This window comes from Chelonoidis abingdonii, chromosome 6 (genome assembly GCF_003597395.2).
Source record: "Chelonoidis abingdonii isolate Lonesome George chromosome 6, CheloAbing_2.0, whole genome shotgun sequence".
Classification (NCBI taxonomy): Eukaryota; Metazoa; Chordata; order Testudines; family Testudinidae; genus Chelonoidis; species Chelonoidis abingdonii.
In genome coordinates, this window is record NC_133774.1 from 44750704 (window position 1) to 44775290 (window position 24587).

Sequence of the window (24587 nt, forward strand, 5' to 3'; positions counted from 1 at the left end):
TGTGTTGTAATTGAAATCAATATATTTGAAAAGTAGAAAAACATCCAAAATATTTAATAAATATCAATTGGTATTCTATTGTTTAACAATGCGACTAAAAGTGAGATTAATCATGATTAATTTTATTGAGTTAATCGTGTGAGTTAACTCCGATTAATTGACGGTCCTAATTCATATTTTAATTAACTTTTAAAAGCTAGAGGAAATTCTACAGGTTTTTCACATGCCAAGTATGTGGCCCTGGGGGTCAGCCCGTATGGGAATGTGACCGTAGGTGGAATGCACACTTTGTCCCCTTTTCCTTCTGCATGTCTAGATCTGTAGAAACCAGGCAGATCTGCCACTCTGCAGTTGCTTGTCTGCCTGGCTTTGGTCAGTTGCCCATCGTTCGGTGTTAGAACAGCACCTAGAACAATGGGGTCCTGGTCCAGGCTCTCAGTTTCCAGGTGCAAAAGTAATACAAATATTACTAATATTAATGGTGCACTACTAGCCATCTGCCATTTTTCCCAGGTCATGGACTTTGTTCTTTGTTCTTCTGTTCTGTCCCTAGAACTAAGCACACTGTGGATACTTTAAAACAATAAATATGAATACGTAGGTCATGCAGCTCAGGTAGTGCAACAACGCACATCAACAGTAGCCCTCATTCACCAGTCACTCCTGTGTTTCAAATAAATAGTGAGGACATCTGGGACAGAATTTTCAAAAGACCTCAGCTTCCATTCAGGCCCCTAAATAAGCATCCAGCAGCTCCCATTGTGATACAGATTTTCAAAAGCGCTCAGCACCCAACTTTTTCTAAAAGAACTGCTCTAGGGATTATTTGGCGGAAGTTCTATGGCCTGTGCTGTACATGAAGTCAGACTAGATCAGTGGTCTTCAACCTTTCTACGCCCAAGATCACTTTTTGAATTTAAGAGCAACCCAGGATCTATCCCACCACTTCGACAAAGCCCCGTCCCACTCACTCCATCCCCCCTTCCATCGCTCCCTCTCCCTCACCCTCACTCACTTTCACCGGGCTGCAGTAGGGGGTTGGGGTTCAAGGGGGGGATGCAGGCTCCGGGCTGGGGCAGAGGGGTTTGCAGTGTGGGAAGGGGTTCTGGGCTGAGCTTGGGGCAGAGGGTTGGAGTGCAGGAGGGGTGAGGGGTGCAAGCTCTGGCAGGGAGTTTGGGTGCAGGAGGGGGCTCCAGGCTGAGGGCAGAGTACTGGGTTGCAGGAGAGGGTGTGGGCTCTGGGAGGGAGTTTGGGTGCAGGAGGGGGCTCCGGGCTGGGGCAGAGCATTGGGGTGCAGGAGGAGCAACAGGGTTCTGGCTCTGGGACGGGGGTCAGGGCTGGGGTTTGGGGTGCAGAAGGGGATTTGGGTGCAGGAGAGGGTATGGGGTGCTGGCTATGGGAGGGGGCTCAGGGCTGGTGGTTGAGGTGCATCCTACTGCCAGGGATCACTTACCACCGGTGGCTCCTGGGTGGCAGAGTAGTCTGGCTGCCACTAAGGCAGGCTCCCTGCATACCCTGGCCCCATGCCGCTCCTGGAAGGGGGCAACGCACCCCTGCAGTCCCTGGGGAGGGGGCTGGGGGCACATAGCTCTGTGCACTGCTCCTCTCTGCAAGCACCGGCTCCGCAGCTCCCATTGGCCACAGTTCCCCATTCCCAGCCAATGGGAGCTGCGGGAGCAGTGCTTGCATTCGGGAGCAGCACGTGGAGGGAGACCCCTACTGCCGGGGCCACACTTGCCGCTTCTGGTAGTGGCATGGGGCTGGGGCAGGCAGGGAGCCTGCCTTAGAGGCAGCCCCACTGCTGCAGCACCACCAGAGATAGCAATCAACTGAGAGATCCTCTAGGATTGACTGCTTGGTGACCACTGGACTAGATGATCACAGAGATCCCTTCTGGTCTTGAAAGCTGTGAATTTATGGAAAATGTACTGTCAATGTCCTGAACTATTTGGGAAATCCAGCTGTGATTTTGGGTGCTGAGCACTTCTGAACATTCCGGCTTTAGTGCTTAGTCACCATAGCAATAAGTGTACTTTATAGGTGGCTGATGGACATAACTGTAAACTTTTAAATGAGCCCCACATGCTAGAAGGGGAAATTTAAAACCTGCACATTGGACCAACTTGTTTAGGGTTATACAATGGGGGAAATTTCCTCCTGACCTCAAGAAGCTGATTATTTTTGCCGTGAAACACAAAGACGGATTGCCCATATCATTTTACCCAGCTCATGATGATGCAGTCAAGGTGCTATGTAAATCTGTTCTTTTCTGAAAACAATATTTAATACATTTCATTAAATAAACAAGAGAGAAGAGAGGAAAGAGGATGGTTTTCACACATTTCAGTTGGCCTCTTATGCAACAAGACACGTATCATTGCATTAGTCATACTACTTGTTGGTGACATTTTCACCAACTCACTTTAACAAATGTTTAGATGCTTTTTATTCTTCAAAATGATTGTTTTTTTCCAAGGATGTTCTCCTTCCAGGAAGACAGAGTCTCACAATTTGATGAGCTTTGTTCTGATGCTGCTTTGGTGATAGAAATGTGATGCTGAACAAATAATACATATATATATATATATTTTTTGTGCTATATTATAATCATCATAAAACCATTGTTGCTTTAATTCTATTTAATTTCTGACAAATCAATAGATTTTCTGGATTCTCTATATTAACTATGTATCCATGTCATATGTGACATCCTCCCCACTCATTGGGATATAATTTTGAACTCCGCCACAAATTCTTTATGTCATTTTAATTTTCCATTGAGTGATAATTTTCTGTAATATTAAAAACAATCTACATTGTTTTAATAGAGTTTTAAAACACTGAAAAATAGGGCATGTAAACAAAAACTCATCTATTGATGGACTTGTATATAGTTTTTGCAATAATATTTTGCAAATATTATCACTTTTTCTTTTTGTGTAATATCCAAACAGATTGTAATTTTCTTGAATAATCTTTATTTGAAATAATTCAACTTAAAAAAATTGTATAACAACAGTTCAAATGTTGCTCTGTGTTGTTCAGTTGTGACTAGTCAAATGAGTCACATTATAGCTTATTTTTTACTGGGCCTCAAGGCATTTTTTTACCCTCATAACTGATGCAGGAAGCCCAGGGATGCCTAATTTCCACTACATGCATCCGATGAAGTGGGATTCACCCACGAAAGCTCGTGCTCCAAAACATCTGTTAGTCTATAAGGTGCCCCAGGACTCTTTGCTGCTTTTACAGATCCAGACTAACATGGCTACCCCTCTGATGGTTAATATGAATTCGTTCAAAAAATTCAAATGAATATTCAAGCAAAGTTTATATACCTATAAACTATTTTCCCAGGTCTCTTTTTTACTTAAAGTTCCTTGAATGAAATAAAACATTTATCACAGGTCGGTACCTCATACCTTCGAATGACCGAAAACAGAACACACACAAACCAGAAGAAATCTCATATCAAGGGGTGCTACAAATCTGCAACACCAGATCTGAGAGGACAAGCTGCTAGCTCTACATGTACAACTAAAGCAAATCAGCTTCCTACAAATAGTGCCTACAATTCCAGTAATAGAAATGCTGGAATCCTCATTACTGAGGGTAACAGAAGTTAAAAGGAAATGTTGGGGAAACCAATCTTGTTTGTGGACAACAGTGTACAGCTATTAGCTATTAGTAGAGAGGAATGGTGGCCCAGTGGCTAAGATGCAGCTCAGGAGACATAGGTTCACTATTTCCTGTGTGACCTTAAGTATCAGAGGGGTAGCCATGTTAGTCTAGATCTGTAAAAGCAGCAGAGAATCCTGTGGCACCTTATAGACTAACAGACATTTTGGAGTCGGTGGAGCTTGTCGTGTGGTGATGTACCTCGACTATCGTCCAGATCGAGGCTAAGTCAGAAATTTCAGGCGTATGTATAATGCTAAGCAAGTCAAGCAGAGATACGAGGTTAGTTTCAATCTCAAGGGTAGGGGAGGCCCGTGTATCTAGCAAGCTGCAAGGTGGGAAAACGCTAAGGAAAGCGAGAAACCTGTGTTCGTGTAAGCTGACAACCTATTTCACAGTCACTTTTGTTAGGTCCTGACTGCATGGTGTACAAATTGGATTCAGACTGAACTGAAGGCTCAGCAGTATTCCTCTTTGCAAGTCTGGTCCTGAAGTCGTTGCTGAGATCGGCCACCCTTTGAAGTCCTGCTATAGTGTGGACCAGGAGGTTGAATAGTGCTCTTCACTACAGCGTTTTGTGTATATTGCCATTTGCCTGATATCTATTTATGTCCAATATTATCCTTTTCCATAGAGGACTGTCCAGCGCAAAAACCAATAAAACGCCCCAAAAACTTGCCGATGTACAATAGCAGAAGGGCATTGCTCGGGCATCATGATGGTGGTATATTACATTGGTGGACGCTGTGCAAGGTAGATGAACCAGATGAATGGTATGCGCCTGATCTGGTTTAGCGATCCTGTGATCGGTGTCGCTGTCTAGATAGATATGTGGCGCAGACGGTGCCATCGGGAAGTTTTTGCACGGATTGGTTCCTGAGGCTAGGAGTATACTATGTGTACGGGCTGCTGCAGTATGCGTAGTGACGAATACGTTTTTCAGGTTGCAGGTTAGTCTGTGAAGCAAAGATGGCCTCCACCAAGACCTGTGAAAGTGTTGGCGATCATGTCCAGATGGGTTGAGTATCCCGTGATGAGGAGTTGGACGTTGCGGGCGCGCGCTGTAGATGTGCCAGTTGGACCGTCCACACATTCGTTTCTCTCCTTTCTTGCACATTTGTGCCTTGCAATAGGACATCATGTACACCCAGCACTCGTCTGGCTCTGTTGATTTGTTTCCTAATTTCCTCGTGCGGGTATTGTAGTTTTGAGAATGCTTGGTAGAGATTTTGTAGGTGTTGGTCTCTGTCTGAGGGGTTAGAGCAGATGCAGTTGTACCTCAATGCTTGGCTGTAGACAATGGATTGTGTGATGTGCCTGGTATGTGATGTGATGTGTGACCTTGGGTATGTCATTTAGTCATTTTGTGCCTCAACTCCTCATATGGGGAGAATAGCACTTCCCTACTTCACAGAGGTGTTGTGAGGTTAAATATTTGGCAATTGTGAGGTGTTCAGAACTATAGTGATGGGAGCCATACAAGTACCACACCTAGAGGAGAACATGTGACAATATCTGCTATAACAAATGTATGCAGAAGGAAACAGGGTGAAAGGAACTATAAGTCAGATAAAAGTTTGAAAGAAAGCAAGAAAATAATAGTTAAAAGAAGAAAATACCCAACAAAATAACAGCTTGAATTCCTAGCTTTTGCTATTCATTAGGATAGAGCAGACTATCAGTGCTGAAAGAATTTGACAAGATCATTCAGAAATCTGTTGGATCCACACTTAGATCAAGATTTTAGAAAATGAGATCTGGTCTACACTACTGAGTTAGGTAGCTTACATTGACCTAACTCTGTAGCGTCTACACTAAAATGTAGCTCCCACTGATATAACTTGCCCACTATACTGACTTTTAATAACTCTACCTCCGTGAGAGGCATTGCCTTTAGGTCAATGTAGTTAGGTTGACACAGTGTCAGTAGAGACATTGTGTTGCTTATATTGACTGTTGCTGCCTTTCAGAAGCTGTCCCACAATACCCTAGACTGACAGTTAAATCAGTGCTGTAGATGAGGATCCACACTGCCGACACAAGGAGCATAGTGTGGACATGCGAAAGCGATGTAATTACTGCAGTAGCTGTATGTTGATGTTAGTCAGGTCAACTTAATTTTGTAGTGTAGAATTGGAGTATCTAAATTTAAGCTCCAACTTCCAGTGGCAGTTGGATGCCTGACTGCCCTTTAAAAATCTCCTCAGGCTCTTAAATAGGTTTGGCCTGAGTTTCAGAAATGTTGAGCACCTAGTAGACAGATACCCACCCAGTCTGTGGGCTTGCATTCAGCTTCTGCTCATCTCCCCTTTGCAACAGGAGAGCACTGGATTATAGGGCATCAATTTTATTCCTATTTTACAGATGCAGAAACTGAGGCCCCATTTAAATAAAAAGGGGAAAGGATTATAAAGTAAAGCACCTAAACCTGCACCCTTTTAAGCACCCAAATTTGAAATTTTGGGCATGTGTAACCTGACAAATGCCACAGAGGGCTTCAGAGTCAGAAATGGGATTAGTCCCTTGTTCATAGTCCCTTGTCTATTGATCAGGAGAGGCAGATGCACGAGGACAGACACAGGGATGAATTTAAGCAGCAGGCTGCAACTTTGTTAACTCTGTACCAGGCATTAAAGTGGATCCAGTGTGAGCATTACAGGGTTCCCACCATGTAACCAATAACTCACGATAGACTTTCCTCAGCCTGCTCCTAGGAGATAGCTCATTCTGCTGACCTTTGTAACTCTTCTCACTGTGAGAGGGACAGAAGGTAGCTAAGTATGAAAAGACCTTGGTATGAAAAGAGTTGAGGTTACCCTTTTTCTCACAGGCCCAGATCTACCAGTGAAATCCCAGGTATCTTTTACTCCTAGGCACTGGCCCTTTTATCCACACTGGCCACAAGTTGCAATGAACTAAACATTCATACAACTTACTAATGTTAAATTCTATGTCTCATCCTGTTTAAGCCAACCGTGCCTCCATGATGCTGCAAGGAAGGCAAGAATCCCACCAGGCCTCAGCCAATTTGGCTCCAATGGGAAAAATGCCTTTTTGAGCCCACAGCATCCTAAAATCACAGTTGCACTACCCCCTACTACTCCAGGGAGTGAGAGTGAGGCAGCTAAAATGGAGAAAGAGGCTTGAAAAGTTCAGAGCAAGGGTTTAAATTAATGTATGGGGGGAGCAAGGAGCCAATCAACTCCCATCGCCCTTTGGCTGGTCAATGGGAAGCAAAGAGCACTTGGGGGAGGAAGGTCCTACTCTTGCATACATCCCCCTACTCATTTCCTTTTGAGGCTGCCCATTGCTCTGTGGGTCCTGTCAAGTTTCCTACCCAATGAGCCAGGAAACCCTGTTACCTCTCCTTGTGGCCAGAGGTCACTGGATTCTCAGAGCAGCTGATACGGATATAGGGAGGCAGCTGGCAGGGTGTTTCAGCAGCCCTTAGCCATCAGCAGTAGCCTGGATGATACTATCCCCTAAAACTGAACTTAATCTGAGGTCTTCTCAAACATCAAGGGACATATAGTTATGGGTTTTTTTGTTTGTTTTTTTTTGGTCAGATCTCCAAGTCTAGCTGTGAGTGGCTTGTAGGGGGGGAGCTTGAAGAGTCTGTAGTCCGTAGGAACAATCAGCGACAAGCTTTCAACTCTTGCGCATCAGCTCATGTTGACTTGCAATGGTTCACATTTTCCAGGCTATCCCTCCAAAGAAAAGGGCTAGAAACTTTTATTGAAATAAAAGCTGAGATTCTCTTTTATGTTTCTTGGTCCTCCAAAGTAGGAATGGGAAGGGGGTTGGGCAGGGCTTTCAGACTCTGCAAAGTCAGGCTTAGTTTGCTAGTAGTGGAGTTTATTGAAAGAGTTGTGAGGCTGCAAAAGCTGTTCATTGTTGCAGCTCTGCTAGTGTACCTTCCCATGTGCCTACAACTGGGCTGTGCAGTAGACTTCTGCACCTTACAGTTGCATTTAAAAATAAAATGCAGATTGCATTAAAAATAAGAAATATGTTAATAAAAAATATCCAGATCAGTTTGAGAATAATTATCCTGGGACAAGTTGAGAAACACACACTGTTCCAAGGTATCCAGACAGGCAGTGTTTCCTAGTGGATAGGACACTGGATTGGGACTCATAAAATCTGGGTTTTATTTCTGACTTTGCCACTGCTTTGCTTTGAACTTGGGCAAGTCACTTCCTGCCTTGTGCCTCAGTTTCCTTTCTGTAAAACGGGGAAAATGATACTGACCTTCTTTGTAAAGTGCTTTGAGGTAAAAAGCACTATATAAAAGCTAATTATTATTTATCGTTTAGCAATTTCCAGACTGGCTAAAACAATGATAAACTCAGAGGCATTAAGTAGTAACAAACTGCAGACTCTGACTCACCCGCTATCAGTAATAATAGTATCTGATTAAAAAAACCCAGTCAGAATACCTTTTAATATCACTGTGGGATTTTTTGAAAGACTAGTGCCTTGGAGCGTGGCACTGTACGAAGTAAGCCCCAGGCTGCTGAGTGATTTCTATGGCTTCTTAAACTATAGTGCTCGCACTTGTTTCTTACAGCTGCAATTAAAAGAGGCTGCCTTTGTTTATTCATAGAGGGATTAACTGATGAGGCAGGGCAAAGGAGAAACATCAGTGAACCACACAAAACAATGGATCTCTCCTGTTATTGCAACATGATATGACCCAGGAATTATATATGGTATGACTAAAGCACAATCATAGATTAATTTATGCTGAGTCAATCTGTGTGTCTGTTACAGAGTAGACTATATAGGGTGCCTTTTTTCAGATCTCATTCATATAGTCTTCTTTGTAGATGCATCTGTCTTCTCCAGACTACCCTTAAGAATCCTTGTCCAGGGTGTTACATATCATTGCCATCCTCTAGTATTTTTATTCACATTCTCTAGTGCTTTGTACTATTCTGCACCCACAGTCACATTCTTCCTCCTGTTTTCTAGCAACATCCCAGCTCTCAAGTACTTGTTGGACTTCATTTCCTAATTAGAGGGGCACAGGCAGTAAAACATGCACAAAGCTGTTATCCACAGCTTATGGATGTTTATTTTGCTATTTATCTGCCAAAAATGTGATTTATTTTGCTGCCTGGCATAATATTCTTGGCAGTCTTTTCAGATCAACATGAGAGATATACAAGTCTCATCTGCGCACTGATGGAAATGAAAAGATTGACTCTTCTTTTCAAAGTTGGAAATCCATTACTGTTCAAGCCTGAACAAGAGTTACAATATGAAGAACAGGTCATAAGTCAAGAGACCAAGAAAAATAAATTGGGGGATTGATTTTTGAAATCCCTGCTTTAAAATATTGGGATCCCAGCCTATCCATGCATGTGTAAAAGAAAATTTACCATTAAGGTACTTGTTATACACTCCTCTGATGTCTAAACTGTGTCTTTTCCAAAGGACTTCATGTGTAGTTCTGAGTGAGTCTCACATTTTGAAACTTCAAAGATCTCTTTAATTTTCAAGTGCCAGTGCTTAAAGAAACATGTTAAACTTAAATCAAATCTTCTAAAGCTTCAAAAGTGACCTAACGCTTTCCAACACACACAAAAAATACCACGGTATTCTGTTGTAAGAACACAGAATACCATAATTTCATTAACAAAACACCATAGTTTCACTAGTGCAAGCATTAATTTTGGGTGCTCTTAATGTAGATACTGTAATATTTCATAAAGGATTTGAGACTGTCTGATGAATAACAAAGCAACAGTGAGAAGTAGAAGTAAATGACTTTATCGATCTCATAATGTGAAATATAGTTGGACTCACTAATCAATTCCCTTACACTTTTAAATTTACATACTGTAGGCTTCAAAGTTGCAATGCCCTAATATGATACATTTTGTAAATGTGTGTTCATAAGATGCAAAGTAAACAATTTTCCAAGACAATCCCATATAGTATGCGTGGCTACTGTATATGACCTTGTGGGCTTGTAGGGTAAGGACCCTAAAAGCAGATTTTTTTTCTATCTTTCCTTACTGCATTACTAAACTTCTTATATTCTGAAGCTTGAGATCTGACCTTTCTTATTATTAGTGTGCAAAACTACTGAATTAATTATGGGTCCTAAAATTATCCAGCCCTTTTTAAAAATCTAGTTACAGCTGTTTCCTCTGGCATTGGGTAGGATTTAATTACAGGATAAGGAAGGTAAGCTTAGGAAGACAAGCTATTTCATTTGGGTTATCAACACTACCAAACTGTTGATTAGTAGCAGGGCTGGATGATCAGTAGAGATGGGAAGTTATATTATGGTAACTGCACACTTCTGAACTTGCAATAGCGAGGATACAGTGCCTGTAAAAGCAGTTAGACACAGTCACAGGCGATGTGCACGAGGGATGTATGTATGGGATGATAATACTTCAAAATCAATTTAGCAGAAAAATATTTTAAAAACTTATATTGGAAAAAAATGAAGGTTTGGTTTGCGTGTACAATAGCTCCGTTTCTCTCTTTTTGCCCCTTCCCCAAATTTTTCTAAGCTACTCTCAGTGAGCTGAGAAATAAGGTTGTGTCCTTGAACACACTGTAATTAGGAAGTGGATTAATATATTAGGAGGTCTGACTACCCCGAATGTTGGGAAGTATAGTTCTGCTCAAAATTTGGTGGTTCTGGCCAATCTTGAGAAACATAGAAAAATGCCCATTGAAGTAATCTGAAGCTACAGCAGAGCCTGACATGCTTCTAAGAGATGCTTGTTTTAACTACATTTGAAAACAATATTCTAAGAGTACTAGGAGGGCAAATAAATAGAAAAACCATGCAGGGAGTCTAACAAAGTGGTCTAGCACATTTAAATTGGGGATCATAGACTCAGCTTCCACCAAGAGGAAAAAGGCAAAAGTCAGGAGAATTTAAATATATTTTCTCTCAGGTTTTTTTTAAGATCCTACAGGAACTGAAATAGTGTAATCTACAGAGATTTATATAATACTTTCATAATAGCATAGCTCCCAGCTGAAGTGGAAACTGACACAATTAGAACAAACATTTGTCTAGGCTGAGCCTCCAGGCTAAGCAGAATCATTCAGGGCTAGTACAGACTTCTATCTAAACTAAGCTTCCCCAGCTGGCCTAAATCTTTCTGATTAGAGTAGGACTCTTCATAAGCCTCTTTCATGATCTCCCAGGCTAAATTAATTCTTTCAAACCTAGGACAAGATTTATAGCTTTTTCACCCCACCCTCTCTAAATTGCAGCCAATCAACAATCACATTCAGAGACAGCCCAATCCATCATATTAATATACCAGTTCTGGCTTTTTTACAGACACCAAGAAGGAGGAAGGATGGTCCTGTGGTAAAAACACTGACTTAAGACCCATGATGCCTTGGTTCACTTCCCCTTCTGCCACAGACTTCCTGTATGACCCTGAGAAGATCATTTACTCTTCAGTTCCCCATCTGTAAAACAGAAATCATTATACTTCCCTTTCTCTTAAGGGTGTTTTTAGGATAAATATGTTAATGATTATGATGCACTCAGATATTATAATAATGGGGACTATAGATGTATATAGAAAATTCTCTACAACATCAGCTTTACATCTTGTGCAAAAACAGCAACATTAATACCTATTAATAATATAAATAGAGATATAAATAGTGCTACACTATATGGAGAAGATAAAGTGTCTAGCTTTGATGCCAACATGATCCATATAAACTCATTCAGATTGTCTGAATGGCAATAAACCCCTTACAAATTCAGATTCAAAATAAGGCACATTTTTTAAAGGGAGGGGAATTAACCATTGGAACAATTTACCAAGAGTCATGGTGGGGTCCCCATGACTGGCAATTTTAAAATCAAGACTGGATATTTTTCAAACAGACATGCTCTATTTCAAACAGGTATTAATTTAGTCCTATTGCCTGTGTTATGCAGGAGGTCAGACTAGACGATCATAGCGGTCCTTTCTGGCCTTAAAATATATGAACCTAGTACAGATTTTGGTCACTGGCCATTCACTCAGCCCTTGTGCTATACCCAAGATTTTGTGTAGCCCATAGCAAGTTGGACCTAATTTCTGCAGAAAGACTCCTTCATTATGTGATATTCCAGCACAGCAACCTGGTGATGCTGGGAAGTTGGTGATCATGAAGCTGCAGCAAACAAGAGAAAAGGAAACCCATTTCCCGCAGCCCTGTAATCCGTCCTACATATATTTGCTGACTCTGCTGTTCATAAGAACTCTGTAGTGCTCTTTATTAAGGCCAGTACAGGCCAACTTTAAAACAAGAAAAAAATATTTGTTTAAAGAAAAACGAAGTTGCTCCCTTTCGCACCAGACTGAATTTTTACAGTGAGGTGATATGAATCTGAAGCCAGCCATTGATTATAGAAACACTGGCAGGCTTTTTAATTGAGTGGCACTAGCAGCTGTTGCTACAGAATTTACAAACACGGTCTTCAGTCTTTACTCGAGCAAAATTCCATGATTAAAGTCTGCAGGATTTGTCCCAAGGTGATTTTTTAAAATCACCCTACTCCAGTGTTTCAAAATTCTAATTCCTTCCTGTAAGAGGGTTTACTTTAAAAATATACTCATTAGGTTGAGGTCTCTCTTTGATATACTCTATTCCTGAATAACTGGCAGACATGTTTTCTTAGGAAGGAATAGAGAGCTACTTTCAATAAGAGCTCAAGGATTTTTTATTTTTTTTCACAAAAAAATGTTAAACTCTGTATTACTAAATTTTTGCTTTAGCTGCATTTTCTTCCCTTCCAAAGTTTCCATTACTAGCCCCTTTTGGGAGAGAAGATAATCTCTGTGCCCTTTCAAAAGGCCTACAGTTAGACCTTTCCTGTGACTCAAGAAGATATCTGACATTATGACATTTTCTTGTATAATATAGTGCTAAAGTACACTGTTGACAGATACTCTGCTAGTTAGTGATTTCCCCTGGGAAAGTGAAGTATTATAGACTGAAGTAAAGTATGTTTTTCCAGGATCTGGTCAAGGAAGCAGGTGTCAGGCTTATAAGAAAGTCTGAAAGTTCTGCATCACAGCCCCCTTCCTCAGCTGATGTCAATACCCAAGTCTTACACTGTGTCCATTCCATGTGTGAGTAAGAAAATACGTCCTTGTTACTCTAAAGCACATTATATATGCCATATATAATTTGACACCAATTTCCTCTGCTAGTTATAAAAACAACTTCCATGTTGACTTAATTTCCTACAACAGCTCTGTGTCACTTCTGGAAGCTAATGTCTTGGTGAAAGTTATCTGGCTGCTGAGTTTTGATTTCATTCGGGAGTTGCTATGTTTTGCAGGTTTGTACATCTCTGTCCCGTCTATATCTCTCCGCAAAAGTAGTGGTATTCTAGATTTTACAGTTTACTCCCATTGTCAAACAACTTGACTCCGCATTGATTTCCAGAGAAAAGTTAAAATTTCCATCCTTGTTAAAGCCTCCATGGACTTCCTTTCCTCATGGATTACGTCATACTCTACTCACCCCCGCACGTTTCCTCTGCTCCTCTAGTACCATACTCTATGTCCCATAGCACAAGCTAACCACTGTTGGAGTGACAGCCTTCTGCTGCTCCTGCCATCTGGAACAACCTCCTTGCATCCCTCTGCTTCCCTGGCTCTCCATCTGCTTGCATTGTATCTCTGTATGTTCTTTTCTATAAAATCTATTCATTTCTTTGTCAACTGTTTTTCATTCTGTAACTCAGCCATTATTGTTTCATTCTGTAAAGCATTTCAGAATGCAGTTTGTGTGAGACGTGTCCCAAAATAAAATGTGATGATCTTGCATTTTATTATCTTGATTTAAGAAATATTTGGCATGCAGACACTACACTATATACTAGAAAAACTGGCTGATTTAAAGGAAGATGTTAGGAAGAAATACAGAACAAAGAGGTCACCGTTAAAAAGTCAGCATTAGCCTAGTGCTATATGAGACACTGTAGTTTATTTCCTATTATTATTTCTTCCCTCCCATTTCCTAAGAGGAAGAAAAAGTGGCAGCATCTCAAATTGTCTTGGCAAAAGTCAGCCTTGGGATGGTGATTACTGTACACAGGTGTTTTCCCATATGAGCCTCTTGGGATACTTTCTTTTCTTCAAAGTGAAAATGTAAAGCTAATCTCCCAGTGTATTGTTAAAGGAATAGAAATGAATGCAGAAGATGAAAGTGAGCAGCAAGCTGACCCAGGGCTGGTCTACACTACGGGGGGAAATCGATCTTAGATACGCAACTTCAGCTGGGTGAATAATGTAGCTGAAGTCGAAGTATCCAAGATCAAATTACTCACCGTCCTCACAGTGCGGGATCGATGTCCGGGGCTCCCCCTGTCAATTCCGCAACTCCGTTCGGGTTGGTGGAGTTCCGGAATCAATATAAGCACATTCGGGGATCGATATATTGCGGCTAGATGAGATGCGATATATCGATCCCCGAGCAATCGATTGCTACCCGCCGATACGGCAGGTAGTGAAGACATAGCCCCAGTGAAGCATGTCTGCCGTCACAACAAAGCAGCAAAATCCCACAGCAGGCCATAGAAGACATCAGCAAAGTGGCACTAACATTTAACATTTGTTTTAGGGTTCGTTGCTGGAGAATGCTGAGGGCTCAGCGCATGCCACAGGGGCTCCCAGCACAAATATCATGAAGGTGTGGGAAGTATCAGAGTTAAGACTGAGAGAAAGGATAGCTTAGTGCTTAAGGCAGAGAACACCAGGGTCCAATTCCTAGCTTCATTTATTTTCCTCCCTGACCTCGAGCAAATCACTTTATCTCGTAATGCTTCAGATCCCCATTTACAATATAGAGATAATATGTTATCTCTTTCACCGTTTGTCTTGTCTGTGTAAATTGCAGGCTCCTCAGGGCAGTTGGGGTCTCTTAGTATCTGTACAGCACCTAACACAATGGGCCCTGGTTTTCTTTGGGGCTTGTCAGTGCTACCATAATACAAATAAATAAATAATACCAAGGATACAGTACAGAAAGCAGATCTCTTATTCATTGCTAGTGAGAGAAAAACTTCTATATGTATGATGTGCATTGCTTTGATTAATCAGAGTAATTGGTGTAGTTGTGCCTGTCATAAATAGATAGCTAAGGGTTAATGTTTCTTTTACCTGTAAAGCGGTTAACAAGGGGAACCAAACACCTGACCAGAGGACCAATCAGGAAACCGGATTTTTAAAAGTGAGGGAGGGAACTTCTGGTTTTGTTTTTGTTCTCTCTCTTTGTTTTCTCTCGGCTATGAGGGAAGAGCTTTCTTTTTCTATCTGTAATCTTCTCATCTTCAGTTCCCCAGTTGTAAGTACAAAGGTAGCAAAGCAATAGGCTGTTATATGTTTTGTTTTGTATTTACATGTGTGGAGTTTACTGGAATGGTTTAAATTGGATAGTCTTTTTAAATCAGACAGTTTATTCATATTTCTTATAAGCAATAGCCCTGTATTATGTCATCTTAAGGCAGTGATCATGTTATGTGTTTGTTTCTTTCTTTTTTATATAAGCTTTCTTTTAAAACCTACTTGAGGTTTTTCTGGTTAAGGCTAGGAACGAAGGGAGGGGGAAAATCTCTTTGTGTTAGCTTGACTAGGTTTGAATCTGCATAGCCTCAGGAAGTAAATTGCCCTCTCTGTTTTGCATTCAAGGAGTTTAAGTACAGTATCGCCCAGGATAACCCAGGGAGGGACAGCTGGGATGAGATAAAGAGGAGACAAGGGAGGAGGTTTCCTTTGGTGGAGGCTCAGAGTCTCTGGTCTTGGGGGTCTCTCCAGAGAAGGTTTGGGGAGACCAGAAGGGGGCCAAAACCCTGGAAATTTTGGATGGTGGCAGCGAGATCAGGTCCAAGCTGGTAATAAGCTTGGGGGAGTTTCATGCTAAGCACCCAGATTTTGGACGCTAAGGTCCAGATTTGGGACAGAGGCTTATTACAGTGCCATATACAGTTTCTTCTTTTTTCAGTTGTACAACACTTATATGACAGAAGACTTTCAGCAAGGAATGGGTGCCATTTGTTGAAGTCAGGTGTCAAAACCAGGATGAATTCTCAATAATGTTACTGAAAAGCCAAGCATGCTCCCCTATTGGCCTCTTTCAGTTATATTCCAGAAAATTCTGGTGCACTGTATACTTAAAACAAAACATTATTTGTTCTTCCTCAGTAGCCATCTCAAACATGTGACAAAGGACCATGAAGCTGATAATATTCTTCTGCTCAAAAGGAGTCAGCACAATTTGTTTTCAATATGTCAGTCTTTTCGTTGCACCTTGAACCCATAGTAGTCACAAATTGTGTGTTTGGTTCTCTTCCAGAAGCCTCCAAAATAACAGAATTATTTTCTGGAGAGCTAGAACCACCACCTTCAGCCAATGTTTTGGAAGACTGTAGCCAGCTGCAGCTCATGTGCATATCAAATCCCATGATTAACGTGGTCCCAGAAAGTTGTGTCCCACACAATGTCTGTAACTGGGTAGGAAGTCAAGAATGTGATTTAACTTTACTTGGAAGAAAGCTCACACTATATCCTGTTAGAATGTAGATATTCGGGCCTGCCTGAGAAGGCCTATACTTTAAGAACTTGAGTGTATTTTTATCACTTAGCTAGTTATAGAGGTATAAAACAAAGAATCAAAATCAGAAGTCCACCTGTGTATGGGCCTTCTCTCACTAGGATAGTCTGAGGCCTTGTTCTTAGGCTAAGGCCTTTGGCTAAACAGCAGGGGCAGCCATAAACTGGGAAGCCTATGGTCACATCCTCACATCCCAAACCAGTCACATTGAAATAAGGTGCTATTGGGCTGTTAGGAAGACAATCCTGGCCTGATAGTGCCCATCACCACCAGATAAATAAACAGATCTTAAGATGGTTAAAGAAAACTTAGTTTGATAGCTTCCTGTCTGGCAAGAAATCACTTATCAATGCTGGTGGTTGTGAAAACCTCATTTCTGTGTGTTTTATCTTTATGGTCCCCACTTTTCTATTGTTAATCTGTCCGGTTCTCTAATTGTTTCTATCTGCTGTATAATTACTTTTGCTAGGTGTAAGTTAATTAGGGTAGTGGGATATAATTGGTTAGGGAATTATGTTACAGTATGTTAGGATTGGTTAGTTAAATTACAGTAAAATGATTGGGTAAGGTATAGCTGAGAATATTACTATATAAACTGGGGTCAAACAGGAAATGGGGGGAAGAGAAATTGGAATCGTGCTTGCTAAGCGGGGGAATGGAAACAGGGAATAGGGAACGGGGAACAGGGACACAGGCAAGAGTCTGCAGTGTCAGAGCTGTCAAGGGGGACATGAGGTAAACGCTCTGCAGCATCAGAGCTGACAACTGAACACTGGGAAACAGATTCTATCGGGATATAGAGATAAGGCCAACTGGTGTGAATGGCTTCGGAATATGTTTGCTTGGAAACAAACCCCAATAAACATCACATTGTTTGCACTTTGGACTTCTGGTCTTCTGCTTTCTGTCTAACATATCCCACTATCTACCACGTTAGTGTGCACTGCCTTTTATCAATGATGATTTTAGACTACAAGCAGTTGTGTGTTCCACAGTATGCTGAACATGAAAAGCATGGATTGTGCACCAAACTAGTTAGCTACATGTGCAACTGCAAATTGAATGAGAAATTACCCAGTTTGCATGTGGCTGTCTGTTATGCACATGCAGTGTAGATGCATTTTCAAGAATGTAGCCCTGCATAGTATATATTTTAAGTGCAGGTATCTTGTTCTTTCTGGAATCAAGCAGAGATTCAAAGCATACCCAGAAGATTATCAATGTTTCAGCTCATACTTTGAACAAATAGGAGAAGGGTTAAAACAGAAATCATACACATTGTCTAAAATGTTTTGTTTTTAAGTTACAGAAAATAAGAACAAAAGTAAAGTCTCCATAGATAGATAGCATAATAGGTGCACTCCTCTGTAACGTGCTGCATTAACTAACTCTGGGAACAAAATGGCTGGGCAGGTGGATTGTCACATGTAGAGGAAGGTTGACCTATTGAGAGGAGACTTATATTGACTCTGACTAGACAGGGGTAGTTTTGCATCTAGGAAGGGGATTTACAGGGAGGAGGTTTCGGTCGTTTGTCATTGAGTTGGATGACAACGAGGAAGGTGGCTTTCAGGCAAAATGAATTGACATCTGGGAATTGGTGGGGGCTGGTACTAGAAGAGATTTGATGGCTGGTCAGATTTCATTCTGGGGTGCTTGTTAGGGAGGAAGAGGAAGGTTTGGCAGCTGAGGGAGTGTAACAGGCCCTAGGGATGGTCAAGAGCCACAGGCAGAATCCTTTGGGGAGCTCCCTGGCATTCAGAGGTAGCATGCCTACTGCTTCAGTCCTTCAGGCATCCTGTAGAGGGAGCAGAAGGGGTGTGTGTCCTCACCTTGTCCCTGCTTCTCGGAGGGTCTTGATCCCTAGTGGGTACTAGGCAGTAGCAATGCCTGTGCTCAGTGGTGTACTGCAACTGTACTTGTGCCTTGCTGCTTTCCAGACTCCCTGGTCCTCCCTCTTGCACTCCTGGCAAACAACTGTGCAAATCCGGCCCCTAAGTAAAAGACTTGCTTGGACCAGAGACCAGAGGAATCTGTTGGAACCTTAGCTGAGGCTCTCCTGGCTGGCAATTAGCTCCTTTTAGAGCTGTCAGTCTAATCTCATGGTTTACAAAGGGTTATGAGAGAAAGAGAGACTATATTTATACTTTAATAGCCACTATACTCAATTTAAAATAGATTTTAATTTAAACCCTTCATTATCTTAACAAAACATTTGTGTTTAGGAATATGTATATTTGTCCCACTTTCAACAGTTGCAGTCACCAGTTATAAATGGACAAGATATTACTATCCTGACAGTTAGATCTTGCAACATTTTGCAGTCCGGGTGGCAGCATTTTGAAGTATGCCTCGCAGTGAAGTGATATAACACACTGCTTGTCTGGCTGCTGCATGCCACAGATTAGCTGACATGCCTCCATTGAAAAAAAACAAAGTGTGACATGCCTTGCACTTTGCTGAGAAATATAACACGTTAAACATGTTGCAGTCTCCTCTGAGATTTTATAGAAGCAGCTTCCATTCAGTTGTGTTTTCATCCATGAAGGTCTTGACAGACAGATAAAACTAAGAATATTTGCAGTATGCTGTATCAGTCATTTGTATTGAGTTGTGTGGGTTAACTGATAAGCATCACTCACATCTCACCTGTCATAGCATAAAAAGTGAATGTATGATGAATGTAAGTATTTGTGTTTGATGGCTGCAGAGTTCCAAAGTGTATCATCAGTGTACATGATGTCCTCACGTGCTGTCATTTGCAACTGGATCGGTTTCAGTTGAAAAAGGAGTAAAATCACAAGCAAGTTGGGCAATTCTCTATTCATATAAAGGAGGCTCATTTACATTGGTGAGGCCACATCTGGAGTATTGCATCCAGTTTTGGGCCCCCCACTACAGAAAGGATGTGGAAAAATTGGAGGGAGTCCAGCAGAGGGCAATGAAAATTATCGGGGCTGGGGCTCATGACTTACAAGGAGAGGCTGAGGGAACTGGGCTTGTTTAGTCTGCAGAAGAAGAAGAGTGAGAGGGAATTTGATAGCTGCTTTCAACTACCTGAAAGCGGGTTCCAGAGGATGGGATCTAGACTGTCTCAGTGGTACAGAACAAGGAGTAATGGTCTCAAGTTGAGTGGGAGAGGTTTAGGTTGGATAATTGGAAAAACGTTTCACTAGGAGGGTGGTGAAGCACTGGAATGGGTTACCAAGGGAGGTGGTGGAATCTCCTTCCTTGGAGGTTTATAAGGTCAGGCTTGACAAAGCCCTGGCTGGGATGATTTAGTGGGCATTACGGTCCTGCTTTGAGCAGGGGGTTGGACTAGATGACCTCCTGAGATCCCTTCCAACCCTGATATTCTATGATTCTAATCTCCATCCATGGAAGTTCTTAAGGCCTAGCTTGACAAAGCCCTGGCTGGGATAATTTAGTTGGTGTTGGTCCTGCTTTGAGCATGGAGTTGGACTAAATGACCTCCTGAGGTCTCTTCTAACCTGAAAATCTATGATTCTGTGATTGCTTATTGCAGCAAATGTGCTGTTCTTGTGAAGTGTTCCCATGATAGGAGCATGTAATAACTGGAGAGTACAGCTAAGAAAAAACTCCCAGTTCTAGCTCTTCTTTCTGGATCTCGTGAACACAGGTACATATGACAGGCATACCTGTTCTAATGCCTCTTTAGGAAGACTCAAGTATATTTGCACATCTCAGGGCTTTTCTACATGAACACTTAGTACTCAGCAAGCTGGAGAGTAAACCTACCCTGCTGCAGCTAGCTATGCACTATGGCTACACCACAAATGAGGAGTGGGATTCCCAGCTCATGTACATATACTCACATACAAGGTCTCATCGAGGTACTGCAAGTATAAATCATAATGTAGCTGTAGCAGCACTTGCAGTGACTGCACGACTTGGCTATGCCAAGTATGTATCCAAAAATTTCAGGTAGTTTTGCATTTGGCATGGCTACCACCACCATTGGCCACACTACTGCCACTACACCACTATTTATACTCACACTACCTCAATGAGAGCTAGTGCAACAAGCAAGGAATCACATTCCTAGTTCATAGTGCTGACATAACCTCAGTGTCCATAGTGCTGCTGGGAACTAAAAGTTCCCTTGTGCACTTTGATCTAGATTTTCAAAACCTGTGTAGACATATTACTACCATGGAAAGGAATTATCAAAGGGTGATTTGGACACACAGAAATGACTGAATAAGCTCATGGGGAAAAGAAAGGAGCCTTGGGGAGTTAAAAATCAAAGCTTCTCGTCCTTTGAGAAGAGGCTGCTGCTAATCTCTCACACACTGCTTCCCCTTGTTGGTACTTTGAACGTGAAGATCTGAGATCAGAATTAAGCCCTAAAGCAGGCGAATCCACCACAAAGGAGAAAGTCAAATAAATTCTTCTCTAAAAAGTGGTGGTGGGGGGAAAAATAAGTCTGGGTGATTAACTTAGATCTGTGATCAGATTGAACTCTGCTAAATTTATGGCTCATTTGTATACTGAGTCCCCTGAAGATCACCTAATCGTAGACCCACAAGCACTGCATGTTCATACACATAACACCAGGAAGAAGGGGCCAATATCATGTTTTTGTTTTAAATATCAAATCTAATTATTTTGTAATCAACAATCAGTCAGGAGACTGACAGAGCTTGGTTTGTTTAGCCTCCAAGAGGAGAGTAAAAGGGCTTGGCTGAAAGGGGATATGATTGCTCTGTATAAATATATCAGAGAGTTAAACACCAGGGAGGGAGAAGACCTGTTTAAGCTAAAGGACAATGCTGGCACAAGATCTGGTGGGTATAAACTGGTCATGAATACATTCAGGCTGGAAATGAGAAGGTGTCTAACCATCAGAGGAGTGAGGTTCTGGAACAGCCTCCCAATGGGAGTTACAGGGGCAAACAACCTAGCTAGTTTTAAGATGAAGCTTGAAAAATTTGTGAATGAGATTATATGATGCGGTTGCCTACCATAGCAGAGGACTGAACTTGATGAACCAGGAGTCCTCTTCCAGTCCGATGTCCTATGTTCATGGATTTATGCTAGTCTAGTATGTATACAGTTTAGATACTGTGTCACTAATCAGGACATCACAGCAGAACATTTTCCCAGACATTTCAAGAAGATGACAGGTAGGGTAGTGGTGCGTTTGATTTGGGTTTCCTGCTATTATTATCACTCCTGATTTGGTGGTGGATCTGTTAGGTTATAAAATGATGAAGTACAGTGGGTAGAGCCTTAAAAACCAGGGACCTGATTGTCATATACACAAAGGCCATTTTACACCCCTCTGGCAGAGTAAAGGAGCCACAATGAGTAAATGAGACTAGGGCCCTTGCAGTTTACTGTTTATATTTGTCTTTGATGGTGGTGAACAGAAGCAGCCTCTTCAGCCAGGAACACCTTGCTGACTGTCTGGCCCCTGCTAATCCCCCTAGGGCAAGATTGCCCATTAGCAGGAATTTAGCATGTCTTTCTGGGGACTGGCCCTTTAAATTTGGCAAAGCAAGGCAGCTGCAGCTCTGAAGTGGCAATTTTGTACCTGGCTTCATCTCCCGCTCTTCCAGCTGGGGAGTATTCTTTTACTCCTGGTATGTTGTCCCTTAGCTTTACATTTCTTCCTCCTGGAGCTAGGACACAAATGCACACAGAATTTACAGTACTTGTGGTATTATCAATACTTTGAAAGTGGAATTATTGCAAATATTACAAATGACATTTATATGGGCTAACTGTCAAGTTTGTAAGGGTTCCCTACAGAATGAGGCATTTTATAGTTGTGGATCTAATTTGAAACATGTACAGAAATAGTTTTAAATCTTTTCAGCTGAAGACTGATGGTAAAAAATGGAGAAAAATAAAATGCATTTCTCTTTATGAATCACTTTGTCTCTCTCATACACAATTTAACATGTTGCCAGTTACTTTAATATTCTGTTTTTATAGGTCACTTTTGTGACACTTGAAATTTAAAGCAGTAAAGGGGAATCAGTGACCAGAGGAGCAGGAGCGGTGCCAGGGTTTTTGGTGCCCTAGGCGGGGGTCCTTCCACGCTCCCAGTCTTCGGGGCACTTCGGGGGCGGGTCTTGGAGCGAGTGAAGGACCCGCCACAGAATTGCCGACGACGACCCGGAGCGCAGAAGGACCCCCCGCCGCCGAATGGCCGCAGAGGGCGGCTGCCCTCCCAAATCCTGGCACCCTAGGCAACCGTCTAGGTCGCCTCAATGGAAGCGCCAGCCCTGAAGAGGACGAGACTTGTGGTTAAAGCAATCGTTTCAGACTTGGGACATCTGGACTCAATTCCAGACCTTACCACAGACTTGCTGTGTGACCTTAAGCAAAGTCACATGGACAGGCCCCAATCCTGTAAACAGCCATGCATGTGACTAACTTTAAGCACTTGGGACTATTCACATGCTTAAAGTTAAGTACATATGTGTTTGCAGGATCAGGGATTTCATCTCTCTATGCCCTGATCATGCCTTCCCTCCCTCAGAAGGCTATCATGCAGCTAAATTCATTCATTTTTACAATAATGCAGACTGTATCTTAGATAGATATTAATCTTAGTCTTTAAGGGTTTGTGTCACATCTGGTAAATGGTGAATCTAAAAAAGTTTGTAACATCAATGGATAAACACTCATAAAGCTCAGTGGGGATTGCTTATCTATCAATTATGCTCCTGCAACCCTTGGCCAGCCTAACGGGAGCTGTGCACTCACAACTGACAAGATCCTCAGGTCTCTAATATTTTTTAAACGTCTTGGGTCTGCTAGTTGGGGGAGGAAACCTTGTGAAAATGGTCTGTCTTATTTTTAGCATTTCTGCTTCCAGCAGGGAATGGAAAGTGTCAAAAGTGAGAACATGAGTTTGAATGAGAGAAGAAACTGAACTGGACATTTTAAAAACTCACAACTAAAGCTGGGCCCCTGTCAAAAACTTGCATCTGAGACCCACTAACTATGAGGGTATTTAGATCTGAACCTGGATTTGAACTACACTACTCAGGCTCCTCTCAACTCAGAAGAGGCTTCTTTCACGTTTTGTGTGAAGGTTTGGGGAGGTTCTTTCATTTGAATTGATTCATCCAGTCCAGGACCCTTCCAGAGGTGAAAAACAATCTTCTGAATATTAATGGTGCTGAAGTAAACACTGCAGTGAGCTGCCCAAGCAGACGTTGTTCCACATTGAATTGTGGTCTCCCTCACTGTAAGGATAAAATAGAGAGATCTCACTAACTAGTCTCCTACAATAAATAGAACTATATTAACAATTCTTGAGCTGTGACATGGGGGTGAGACATGTATCAGTAGCTCTAATACCATTTAGATTTAGATCTAGCTGCGTTCTTTAGTCAGAAGACAAATTGGTGCTAAGGCAGGAGAGCTATAGTATCATCCTACTGTAGAAAAGCTCTTAATTGAAGGTCTCTCTCCTCACCATGTCCAGAAAGGTGCTTGATGCTTGGTTAGCTTAGGAGCTGGACCAGCTCCTCATGGCAGCTCCACTGATTTCAACCAGCTGAGGATCTGGCCTGCCATGTTTAACGTGGCTAAATACTAATTCCAACACACAATCCAAGTAACCAGCTTATGTACTGGGCACCTCCATACCGCACATTCGTAACATACAGAGTCTCTTACCAAAACTCGTTACATCTTGGAATGAAGCCAGTGCCCTGAAAAAATTCTCACTGATCCAAACCAGAGCAGCCTATCTACTATACAGGAGCAGGTTCATGAGTGCAGGAGACAAAGCAGGAGACAAAGCATGAGTGCAGGAGACTAGAGCTGCACCTTATGGCACTGACACTTACAAGTAGTACAACTGAATGTGTAACTAACCACTTCCAGAGTGAAACGCACAACTCATTTGTCCAACTTGGATTTGCCCCATTAATTCCTTCACACTGGCACATAGACACACAGCACACCCACTCACTTGCACAAGCTGAGATAAAGAAGCAAGTAAACAAAAACCTACCAACAAACAAATCCCCTATAAACCAAGTCATTTCTCCTGGGAAAGAAGAAGAAGGGGGAGAGGGACTTGGAAACCATTCAGCTACTACAGCAATGAGGATGAGATAACCAAAGAGACATGGATCTACTGCCTATACAACCCTCTGTGCAGTAGATAAAAAGAACAGCCAGGGACCATAGTTCCTAGCTCCATGATGAACAAAAGGGTTTAGACCCTCTGCAGGTGGTGCTGTTGCCCTCCTTTCCCACCAATTACCTATACTTGTTGCCTTTGCTGTTAGGGCCCTCCATGGTGATGGTGGAGAGGG